Here is a 13,019-nt window from a genome sequence, read left to right on the forward strand (position 1 = left end):
CTGTTTATCAGGTACAGAAATGTCACGTACAGCACCGGGGACCCGACTGCTGACAGCCACCTTCTTGAAAACGACCACAATTTATTCCAATCAATTTTGGCAGGCTGCTTAGCAACAGAGCCCAGCCCTTCCTTCATTACATGCAACCAGAAGGACAACGGTCAAACAACAGTCACAGAATGGTTGCAGCACCAATCAGAGGCCACTTGGCCCAGCAAATTCACAGTGGCTCTGTTGAAGAGCAAGACAGTTAGTCCTATTAACTTATCCCTGCAAACTCTTTTCTTACTGATATGTATGGAGGTGCCCTTTGAACATTAACAACTGAATTTACCTCCTTTCCTTTTCCTGGTAAAATGTTCCAGAAACTAACCACTCAATACATGAAATCAGAATCAGAATTAGGTTTATTACTTTTATTGTGGAACGTAGGGGAGATTTGATAGAGATATACAAAATTATGAGGGGTATAGATAGAGAACACACAAGCAGACTTTTCCCATGGATGTTGTGTGAGGTCATGGGTTGAGGGTGAAAGGTGAAAAGTTAAGGGGAACATGAGTAGAAACTTCACTCAGAGAGTCATGAGAGTGTGTGGAATGAGTTGCTAGTGCAAGTGGTACATATGAGCTCAATTTCAATGTTTAAGAGAAGTTTCAATAGGTGCATGGGTGGGAGGGGAATGGAGGGCTATGGTCCCGGTGCAAGTCAAAATGGGAGTAGGCAGTTTAAATAGTTTGGCACAGACTAGATGGGCCAAAGGGCCAGTTCCTGAGCTTGTACTTCTCTATGGCTCTATGACTCCACCTCTGATCACTACTCTATTATTTCCTGTCAGAGTCTCCTTACGTACAGACACTCCTGTGCTTAGTGTCACTTTATGGACATACAATTAATCTAGGTATATAAGCTATTTTATGTATATATTTATAGTTATTGTGTTTTTTTATTATCTTCATTGTGTTCTTTATCTTTGGTGTTCACTTTTGTCCTACATTGGATCCAAAGTGACAATTATTTTGTTGTCCTTTGCACTTGTGTGCTGGAAATGACATTAAACAATCTTGAATCTTATGTAGATAAATTTGTTGTTTAGCGGCAGCAGTACAGATTCAGATTCAGAATCGGATTTTTTTAATCATATGTATCGTACAGTGAAATGCAATGTTTGCATTAACAATCAATGCACCTAGAGATGTGCAGGGAGCAGCCCAAGAGTGTCACCAACATAGCATGCCCACGGTGTTCAGCAGACAGAGGTCTGATGATCTTCATTCTGTGCATATCAGTTGTTGCGGCCTTTTCTGTTCCAAGGAGAACAACTCCAGCATCTCGACTGCCCACGTATAACCAACGGCACTCGCTTCCAGAATTATTGAGTAAAACTCCACTGCATCCAGACCAATCCTGTGAGAACAAATTTTACTCAATGTTGCTCAGCAAATTCTTTTGGGTAATAATGTGTGAATCCCGTTAGGATGAATTTGTGTAATTTGAGTGGCTGTAACACGGAGGTCATCGTGTTGGTCGCAGGGTTGCTTCGCTCTGTTGTAACTCAGTGCGGATGTTAACCTACAGTTTAAGTTGTCCCGTGATTAGACTAGGGACTACTGGGCGGCAAAACGTGAAGGGCTGGAAAGGGCTAGTCTGCGCTGTATCTCGAAATAAGAGTCGGTTCATTGCAGCATCATTGGTTGATACCTCATTTCTAGGTAACCCTTGTCCTGCTGCCTGAGTGCCCCTTGCAACCCTTTTCAGGGTGGCACAGTACACAGCGGTTAGTGCAATGCTTTACAGTTCAATTCTGCCTCTGTCTGTAAGGAGTTTGTACATTCTCCCCAAGACGCTGTGTGTTTCCTCTGGGTGCTCTGGTTTCCTTCTCACATTCCAAAGACATGTTAGTGACTTGTGGATATGCTATGTGGGCGCTGGAAACATGGTGGCACTTGCGGGCTGCCCCCAGCACATCCTCTGACTGGATGCATTTCACGGGATGCTTTGTTATTTCCATGTACTAATCTTTACACCAGGACTGGTCCCGTTGGACAGTAATGGAAGAGTGAGATGGCCGCCAGGCCGTGTGTTTACACGCTGTGTTGGTGCTGATGGCCCGCAGGTCATCACAGATTACACTGACAGATCACTCCTGAGCCTGTTCCATCTCTCACCTGGAAACACAAGTTCATACTATAGGGTGTAAAGAAACCAGAATTGGTATCAGGTTTATTTTCACTCACATATGTTATTTTGTAGCAGCAGTACAGTGCAACACAAAAAAACTACTGTAACTTACAGGAAATGGTAGATCGATCGATAGATAATGCAAAAGAGGGAGAGTGAGGTAGTGTTAACGTTCAGGTATCTGATGGTAGAGGGGAAGCTGTTCCTTAAATGTTGAATGTGGATCCTGAGACATGCTGATTCAATTAGACTTCACTGTCTGTTTCAATGGACATGTAAAAAATACGTCAATTCTTCATCTTTAGTTTATAAAGTTCAAAGTACATTTATTATCAAAGTATGAATACATTATACAACCTTGAGACTCGTCTTCTTACAGGCAGCTACAAAATAAAGAAACCCAAAAGAACCCATTTAAAAAAAAGATTATAGATGATCAAGTCCCAATAACTTAAAATCTAACCAGCTATCTAACCCCTCCTCCCTGATGGTAGTAATGAGAAGAGGGAATGCCCCCGATGGTGAGGATCCTCCCTGATGGTAGTAATGAGAAGAGGGAATGCCCCCGATGGTGAGGATCCTCCCTGATGGTAGTAATGAAAAGAGGGAATGCCCCCGATGGTGAGGATCCTCCCTGATGGTAGTAATGAGAAGAGGGAATGCCCCCGAGGGTGAGGATCCTCCCTGATGGTAGTAATGAGAAGAGGGAATGCCCCCGATGGTGAGGATCCTCCCTGATGGTAGTAATGAGAAGAGGGAATGCCCCCGATGGTGAGGATCCTCCCTGATGGTAGTAATGAGAAGAGGGAATGCCCCCGAGGGTGAGGATCCTCCCTGATGGTAGTAATGAGAAGAGGGAATGCCCCCGATGGTGAGGATCCTCCCTGATGGTAGTAATGAGAAGAGGGAATGCCCCCGATGGTGAGGATCCTCCCTGATGGTAGTAATGAGAAGAGGGAATGCCCCCGAGGGTGAGGATCCTCCCTGATGGTAGTAATGAGAAGAGGGAATGCCCCCGATGGTGAGGATCCTCCCTGATGGTAGTAATGAGAAGAGGGAATGCCCCCGATGGTGAGGATCCTCCCTGATGGTAGTAATGAGAAGAGGGAATGCCCCCGATGGTGAGGATCCTCCCTGATGGTAGTAATGAGAAGAGGGAATGCCCCCGAGGGTGAGGATCCTCCCTGATGGTAGTAATGAGAAGAGGGAATGCCCCCGATGGTGAGGATCCTCCCTGATGGTAGTAATGAGAAGAGGGAATGCCCCCGATGGTGAGGATCCTCCCTGATGGTAGTAATGAGAAGAGGGAATGCCCCCGAGGGTGAGGATCCTCCCTGATGGTAGTAATGAGAAGAGGGAATGCCCCCGAGGGTGAGGATCCTCCCTGATGGTAGTAATGAGAAGAGGGAATGCCCCCGAGGGTGAGGATCCTTCATGATGGACGAAGAATGGACCTGGTACCACCTGTTGTGTAGCTCCATTTTACACTTCCCTCCTGTTTGAGAAACAGCCACTATGTGCCCTGAATTGTAGGCTCTTCCCACTGCCCTGTGGGAGAGCAGGATTAGGAATCTGAATCCCATTATATGAGATCAGTTGTTCAGCACAGATGGCCATGAAGCCAGACCATGCCTGCTTGCATTTCTCTGTTCCTCACTCCTGACCCATAGCAGGAGATTCACTGATTAACTTTACTGACAGAAGTGGGGCGTGGTCATTAACAGCACTTGTGCTTCTATTTGCTCACAAAGGCAGAATATTAGTTTGAAATGCAGAAAATATTTTTATCAAGCTAATGGAGTTGATTATATCATCAATTAAAATGGATTGCAGCAAATAGAGTCTCCACATGTGTTTTGGAAGTTCTTTATTCAAATTTGAAATGCTGGTAATTGTTAAGGGCCAAGCAGAATGAACAGATCTGAGTTACACTGTAGAGCACTGCTAGCTGAGCAAGGAAAGACGGCTCATCGACATGTCTGATAGAAGCAAGGCTGAGTAAAGGACAGGACTGACAGCCCAACGTTCTGGGTATAGAAGTATCAAGATGTGACAGAGGGGGTGCATAAGAAAGGAGTTTTTGCTCCGCTGATCGGAGACAGCATTAGTGCAGTGCAAGGCAGGATATCTCGGAGAATTCAGCCAATGAGGCTGTGTTGTTAGAGCTGAAGCAAAACACAGTGGAGGTCACTTAGATGGGTTGTACAACAGGCATCCCAATAGTTAGCGGATATAGGTAGGCAAGTTGCAGTAGGGTGTAAATACAATAGGGCTCCGTTATCGACTGTCCCAAGCCCAGCTGCTGAAGGAGGAGGGTTGGACATGGGACTAGTAACACTGTTACGTAAAAACCCCAAACTACAGAAATACCAGTGAAGTTCCAAAGTCCTCGTTCCTGGGAGAAGAAGGATCTTAAGATGGGCTACATCTGGGGATGACTTGAAAGACTGGGGCAGGACAGAGAACTGTGAGGGGTGTTGTCAGTGGCCTGTGTCCCAGTATGGTGATGGGCTTAAGTTAGTAAGCAAAGATAGTAGGAGTAGGGAGTTTTATCTTACGCAATATTGACCATGTTTATGCATAGTTTTTAAAAATAAATTCTGTTGTATTTATTTATTTCCCTTTAAGTGCCTGCAAGAAAATGAATCTCAAGATAGTATATGGTGATGTATACATACTTTGATAATAAATTTACTTTGACTGAAATTGCCTTACTGGAAGGAGGCATAGAATATAGAACTTAGAACACTACAGTACAGTACAAGCCCTTTGAGGCATGATGTTTTGACAAACTCTTATTTAGTATTTGTTTATTTGTTTAGAGATACAGCCAGTAGCCGTCCCTTCTGGTCAAATGAGCCACCCAATTACATTCATGTGACCACTTAACTTATGGGAGGAATATGGGAGGAAACCAGAGTACTCGGAGGAAACCCACTCAGTCACAGGGAGAACATACAAATTCCTTACAGACAATCTACTCCAAGACCATTCTAACCCTTCCCTCCCACATAGCCCTCCAATTTTCTATTATCCGTGTGCCTATCAAGAGCGCCTTAAATGCCCTTAATGAATCTGCCTCAACCACTATTCCTGGCCAGGCATTCCATACGCCTACTACTCTGTGTAAAAAAATAACCTGGCATACCCCCTATACTTTCCTCCAATCACCTTAAAATTATGACCCCTCATATTGAGCAAGTGTGAGTTCATGCATTTTGAATCATCGGTTGCTGGCAGGACTTGTAGAGTTCATGGATGCCACAGTAGTGTAGCGGTTAGTGTGACACTATTACAGTGCCAGAGGGAAGGGTTTAATTCCCACTGCTGTCTGTAAGGAGTTTCTACGTCCTCCCTGTGAGGGTGAGATTCCTCCACTTGTTCCAGTTTCCTCCCACAGTCCAAAGACGTACCGGTTATTAGGTTACACGAGGAAATCTGCAGATGCTGGAAATTCAAGCAACACACACAAGATGATGGTGGGATGCTCTTACTATCTTTTCTTTCAGTTAGTCCTGACGAAGGGTCTTGGCCCGAAATGTCGACTGTACTTCTTCCTATAGATGCTGCCTGGCCTGCTGCGTTCCACCAGCAATTTGTGTGTGTTGCCGGTGAGTAGGTTAATTGGTCACATGGGCATAATTGGGTGGTGCGGGCTCGTTGGGTTGGACAGGTCTCTTACGTGATGTATCCTTAAATAAAAGAAAATAAATGGCCGGGGTCTTCAGAATGTTGATATACTGAGAGACTTTGGGGTGTGAAGGGAGAGAAGGTAGTGAAGAAGGAATTCACTGTGTTTGTCTTCTCAGACTGAGGCATTGCAAGACATCAAGTTGGAGCTGCAGCTGTAAAAGCAGTGGTTTGGCTACACTTGCAATATTGTGTACAGCTGCAGTCACTACACCACAGGAAGAGTGTAGTAACGGCAGATGAGAATCACCTCTCGCCTGGAATGGAGGACTGTAGTTATAAGCAGGAGACTTTTTCTCAATGTAATATAGAGGATGTACTATATGGGATGGGGAGCCTGGGGTGTCCAGAGAGGGTGAAGGGGGTTGTCATGTCCATTCCGGGGAAGCTGGCCCACCAGACACTCTGCTCTCACCTGTGGCTCCAAGTAGCTGTTTGCATGTGACAGTGGCCATACCCTTGTCCACCACTTCAACAGACAGGTTAAACCAGGTGAAGGTAGCCGTCGGGCCTCATACCCCAGTGAGGTAGGGATATGCCTGTCCTAGCATGCAAAGTCAACTCTGGCGGACGGGGTGGGTGAGATCTACAGGGAGAGCCAATGGGCAGGCAGGCAGCCCTGCAATGCTTCATGAAGAGCGAAGGGCATGGAAGGCACAGAAGAAAACATGGTCATCCACTACAACCGAGGAAGATCCCAGTTATGACGACTACTTGTACCACTGGACCCCGACTTCCGAGGTTGAGAGACTGGAACTGCTCCAGTGCAACGACTTTTCCACTCTCCCGCCCGGATTTCCCATCATTGTTGAATACGACAGACAACCAACCATACAGGCCATAAGATCAAAAGACCATAATATATAGGAACAGAATTAAACCATTTGGCCCATTGAATATGCTTCATCATTTCATCATGGCTTATCCAATTTTCTGCTTAGCCCCAATCTCCTGCCTTCCCCTTTATCCCTTCATGCCTTGACTAATCAAGAATCTATTAACTTCTGCCTTAAATATACATAAAGACTTGGTCTTCACAGTTGCCTGTGGCAAAGAATTGCATAGAGTCATCACTTTCTGGCTAAAAAAATTCTTCCTCACCTCCGTTAAAAGGACACCCCTCTATTCTGAGACTGTGTCCTCTGGTCTTAGACTGTCCCACCGTAGGAAACATCTCTCCACTTTACAGGCCTTTTACCATTTGATACGTTTCAATGAGGATACCTGAATTCCAGTGAGTACAGGCTCAGAGTCATTAAACACTCTTCATATTCCAAGCCATTCAATCCTGGAATCATTTTTGTGAATCCTCTCCAGTTTCAGCACATCCTTTCTCAGATAAGGGGCCCAAAACTGCTCACAATACTCCAAGTGAGACCTCAGCAGTGCTTTACAAAGTCTCAACATTACATCCTTGCTTTTATATTCTAGTCTTCTTGAAATGAATGCCATGATTGCATTTGCTTTCCTCACCACAGACTCGACCTGAAAATTAACCTTTAGGGTCAATAAACCTTAGTTTTATTGTATTTCTCTCCATTTAGAAAATAGTCAACTTTTTCATTTCTTCTACCAAAGTGCATGACCATACACTTCTTGACACTGCATTCCATCTACCACTTCCTTGCTCATTCTGCTAATCTGTCTAAGTCCTTCTGTAGCCTCTCTACTTCCTCAAAACTATCTGCTCCTCCACCTGGCTTCATATTGTCTGCAAACTTTGCAACAAAGCCATCGATTCCATCATTCAAATCATTGACATATAATGTGAAAAGAATCAGTCCCAACACAGACAACTATGGAACACCACTAGTCATGGGTAACCAGCCAGAAAAGGCTCCCTTTATTCCCATTCTTTGCCACTTGCCAATCAGCCACTGTTTTATTCATAGCTTGTTAAGTGGCCTTGTGTGTGGTACCTTGTCAAAGGCTTTCTAAAAATCCAAGTACACACATCAACAAATTCCCCTTGTCTATCCTGCTTGTTGCTTCCTCAAAGAATCCTAATAGATTTGTCTGGCAATATTTTCCCTTGAGGAAACCTTGCTGACTACAGCCAGTTTTATCATGTGCATACAAGTGCCCAGAGACCTCATCCTTAGTAATCGACTTCAACATCTTCCTAACCACTGAGGTTAGACTAACTGGCCTATAGTTTCCTTTCTTCTGCTTCTCTCTCTTCTTGAAGAGTGGAGTGACATTTGCAATTTTCCAGTCTCCAGAACCATAACAAGATCTAGTGATTCTTGAAAGATCATTACTAATGCCTCCATGATCTCTTCAGCCACCTCTTTCAGAACTCTGGGGTGTACACCATCTGGTCCAAGTGACCTATCTACCTTTAGACCTGTCAGTTTCCCAAGAACCTTCCCTCTAGTAATGGTGGTGCCTTCCACAGTGAATATTGATGAAAAATATGGAAGATGACTGGTGATCTCAGAGGCTTAGAAGTTATTGATAGGTATACAGTAGATAAGGTGAGTGGAGTCTAGATAAAGTCTAGATCAATACACACAAAATGCTGGAGAAACTCAACAGATCAGGCAGCATCTGTGGAGGTGAATAAACAGCCAACGGTTTGGGCTGAGATCCTTCATCAGGACTGGAAAGAAAACCCGAATCAAAAGGGCAGTGGGTGGGGTGGAGCAGAAGATGGCAGGTGAAAGGTAGTCCAGGAAAAAGGAGGAAGGTAGGTGCATGAGGGAAGGGGAAGGGCAAAAGGGAGCCAATAGATAGTAATCACATGAGATTCTGCAGATGCTAAAAATCCAGAGTACCAACACAAAATGCTGGAGGAACTCAGCTGGTCAGGCAGAATCTGTGGAAATGAATAAGCAGTTGATATTTCGGGCCGAGGCCTTTCATCAGGACTGGAAAGGAACGGAGAAGAAGCGAGAAGAAGAAATTAAGGGGGAAGAGAAGGAGTACAAGCTAGAAGGTGATAGTGAGGTCAAGTGGGTGGGGGAGGGGGATGTAGTGAGAAGTTGGGAGGTGGTAGTGGAAGAGGTAAAGGGTTAAAGAAGAACGAATCTGATGGGAGAGGAAAGTGGACCTTGGGAGAAATGGAAGGAAGAGGGGAACCAGGGGTTGGTAATAGGCAGGTAACAAGAAGAGAACGGGTAAGAGGGGAGCCAGAATTGGGAATTGAAGAAGAGGGAAGAGAAAGGGGGAAAAATAATCAAAAGTTAGAAATACCGATGTTTATGTCATCAGGTTAGAATCTACCCAGACAGAATATGAGGTATTGCTCCTCCAACCTGAGGGTGTCTTCATCATTGTAATAGAGAAGGCCATGGACTTATATGTTGAAATAGAATGAGGATTGGAATTAAAATGTTTGGCCACCAGGAAATTTCACTTTTGGTGGATGGAGTGAAGGTGCTTGACAAATCGACCCCCCAATCTACATTGGGTCTCACTACATTGGGTCTCACCACATTGGGTCTCACTACATTGGGTCTCACCACATTGGGTCTCACCACATTGGGTCTCACTACATTGGGTCTCACCACATTGGGTCTCACCACATTGGGTCTCACTACATTGGGTCTCACCACATTGGGTCTCACCACATTGGGTCTCACCACATTGGGTCTCACTACATTGGGTCTCACCACATTGGGTCTCACCACATTGGCTCTCACCACATTGGGTCTCACCACATTGGCTCTCACCACATTGGGTCTCACCACATTGGGTCTCACTACATTGGGTCTCACCACATTGGCTCTCACCACATTGGGTCTCACCACATTGGGTCTCACCACATTGGCTCTCACCACATTGGGTCTCACCACATTGGGTCTCACCACATTGGCTCTCACCACATTGGGTCTCACCACATTGGGTCTCACTACATTGGGTCTCACCACATTGGCTCTCACCACATTGGGTCTCACCACATTGGGTCTCACTACATTGGGTCTCACCACATTGGCTCTCACCACATTGGGTCTCACCACATTGGGTCTCACCACATTGGCTCTCACCACATTGGGTCTCACCACATTGGCTTTCACCACATTGGGTCTCACCACATTGGGTCTCACTACATTGGGTCTCACCACATTGGCTCTCACCACATTGGGTCTCACCACATTGGGTCTCACTACATTGGGTCTCACCACATTGGGTCTCACCACATTGGGTCTCACTACATTGGGTCTCACCACATTGGCTCTCACCACATTGGGTCTCACCACATTGGGTCTCACCACATTGGGTCTCACCACATTGGCTCTCACTACATTGGGTCTCACTACATTGGGTCTCACTACATTGGGTCTCACCACATTGGCTCTCACCACATTGGGTCTCACCACATTGGCTCTCACCACATTGGGTCTCACCACATTGGGTCTCACCACATTGGCTCTCACCACATTGGGTCTCACCACATTGGGTCTCACCACATTGGCTCTCACTACATTGGGTCTCACTACATTGGGTCTCACCACATTGGGTCTCACTACATTGGGTCTCACCACATTGGGTCTCACTACATTGGGTCTCACTACATTGGGTCTCACCACATTGGGTCTCACTACATTGGGTCTCACTACATTGGGTCTCACTACATTGGGTCTCACCACATTGGGTCTCACTACATTGGGTCTCACCACATTGGGTCTCACTACATTGGGTCTCACTACATTGGGTCTCACTACATTGGGTCTCACCACATTGGCTCTCACTACATTGGGTCTCACTACATTGGGTCTCACTACATTGGGTCTCACTACATTGGGTCTCACCACATTGGGTCTCACCACATTGGGTCTCACCACATTGGGTCTCACTACATTGGGTCTCACCACATTGGGTCTCACTACATTGGGTCTCACTACATTGGGTCTCACCACATTGGGTCTCACTACATTGGGTCTCACTACATTGGGTCTCACCACATTGGCTCTCACTACATTGGGTCTCACTACATTGGGTCTCACCACATTGGGTCTCACCACATTGGGTCTCACTACATTGGGTCTCACTACATTGGGTCTCACCACATTGGGTCTCACCACATTGGGTCTCACTACATTGGGTCTCACTACATTGGGTCTCACCACATTGGCTCTCACTACATTGGGTCTCACTACATTGGGTCTCACCACATTGGGTCTCACCACATTGGGTCTCACCACATTGGGTCTCACCAATGTAGAAAGACTACATCGGGAGTTCCAAATACAGTAGGTGACCCCAGCAGATTTTCAGGTCAAGTATTGTCTCACCCGGAAGGACTGTTTGTGGTCCTGACTGGGGGTGAGGGAGGAGGTGAATGGGAAAGGGAATCACGGAGAGAGTGATTACTGCAGAAAGCAGGGAGCTGGAGGGAAGGTGTCTGGGTTGGTAAAGATGAGTATTAGTAGCAGACAGCCAGCCAAAGGAGGCTGAATTTAGCTGCCAGACTTTCAGTCTATGTTGAGATAGAAGGCACTTGATTTTTGAGTTCTTGGGGCTTGAATTTTTTTTTGTTTCTGTGCAAACAGCTCATCAAAACAGTTTCCTGAACCTCTCACAATGCAGGGCTGTTTCTCTCTTAAATTTTATTCCTAGCTTGTGGAATTCAAGCCATTGAGACCACACCAATTACATCTGCCAAGAACGGGTTCTGCAAGCCAAACTGTCAGAGCATGAGGTAAAAATCTTTGGCATTTCTCTTTCCTCTCGAGGCTCATTCATTTCCTCTTTTGCGTTGCTGGTTCACACCCAGACTAATTTTCTAAGGCAGTGTCACATCAGTAACAACATGTTTATGAGGGAATTTCCTTCCATGTGGCCTCAACAGGAGTGTTCCACCCTTGAATGCCAGTGAATAATAAGATCTAGATTTGTCACTCGATTTATGATCCAGATCAGTATGCTGTTTATCGAACAAAATAATGTTCTCATTATTGAATGCTGTTCATGATGAGCTCAGTGATACCGCAAGCAGAGAAAAATGTGCTCTCTGAAATCCTCCTTCCCATTCTCCCATGGTCCATTCTCCACTCCTATTAGATTCCTTATTCTTTAGTCCTTTACCTCTTCCACCTATCACTTCCCAGCTTCTCACATCATCTCACCATGACCATAAGATGTAGGAGCAGAATGAGGCCATTTGGCCCATCGAGTCTGCTCCACCATTTTATCATGGCTGATCCAATTTTCCTCTCAGCTCCAACCTCCTGCCTCCTCCCCATAGCCCTTCATGCCATGACCAGTCAAGAATCTATCAATCTCTGCCTTAAATATACGTAAAAACTTGTCCTCCACAGCTGCCTGTGGCAAAGAATTCCACAGATTCACCAGTCTCTGACTAAAGAAATCCCTTGTCATCTCTGTTCTAATCTGATGCCCCTTTATTCTAAGGCTGTGTCCTTCCCCCTCACCTTGATTTACCTATCATCTGCCAGTCTGTACTCCTTTCTCTCCCTGCCCCCTCTTATTCTGGTTTCTGCCTCCTTCCTTTCCTGTCCCGACGAAGGATCTCGGCCCAAAATGTTGATGTTTACTCACCTCCACAGATGCCGCCCGACCTGCTGAGTTCCTCCAGCAATTTGTGTGTGGTGCTTTGGATTTCCAGCATCTGCAGCATGTCTTGTGTGTCTATAAACCCATCTGGTTACGGTTTAATTTGAGAAGCAGAGTTTGGACCCAGTAATAACATTGCAATGTAGGGTTCAACAACTTCCAGATGTTGTGGAGAGGTGGGACAGTAAATCTGAAAAGCCTGAAAGTCTGCAAATTTTTACTTGCTGAGCAAATACTTACTTGAGGGCTGTCTTGTTCACTTCCTCAGAGTGCTGGCCTTCGTAAACCAAGTCCTTCTCAACACGGAACGCAGTGTAGAGAGTGAGGCGGTCCACTGAGGGAGAAAAAAACAGGCAATCGCAAGGCAGCTGGAACATTTGGATAGAACTGTGCTGCTGAGGAATGAGGAATTACTTTCTCAGGCCATAAACTAAACATTACATTCCCTCCACCCCACGCCTCCTACTCTGTCTCTTACTCTCACACTCTGCCCCACTCCACCCTACACCTAAAGCATTCACAATCTTCCTGTAGTGAGCTTGGAAAGGGTTTGAGGATGGATGCCTCAAAAGAGCATCATCCATAATTAAGGAACCTTGTCATGCAGGACATGATAAAGCTGCAGAGGG

The 13,019-nt window shown here is 45.6% G+C and overlaps 1 long non-coding RNA gene across 2 annotated transcripts; it reads right to left on the bottom strand.

Moving 5' to 3' along the window:
* Positions 1–1,119: 1,119 nt before the first annotated feature.
* LOC140714498 (uncharacterized) lies at positions 1,120–12,798 on the bottom strand. Of its 2 annotated transcripts, none has more exons than XR_012095887.1 (2): positions 12,631–12,798; positions 1,120–1,407 (listed from the first exon to the last, which is right to left on the bottom strand). It is a non-coding gene; the product is annotated as an uncharacterized lncRNA (long non-coding RNA). The 2 variants fall into 2 exon arrangements; XR_012095886.1 differs by lacking the exon at positions 12,631–12,798 and adding an exon at positions 12,376–12,467.
* Between the last annotated feature and the right edge of the window lie 221 nt (positions 12,799–13,019).

The sequence above is a fragment of the Hemitrygon akajei genome, chromosome 21, assembly GCF_048418815.1.
Source record: "Hemitrygon akajei chromosome 21, sHemAka1.3, whole genome shotgun sequence".
Lineage (NCBI taxonomy): Eukaryota > Metazoa > Chordata > Chondrichthyes > Myliobatiformes > Dasyatidae > Hemitrygon > Hemitrygon akajei.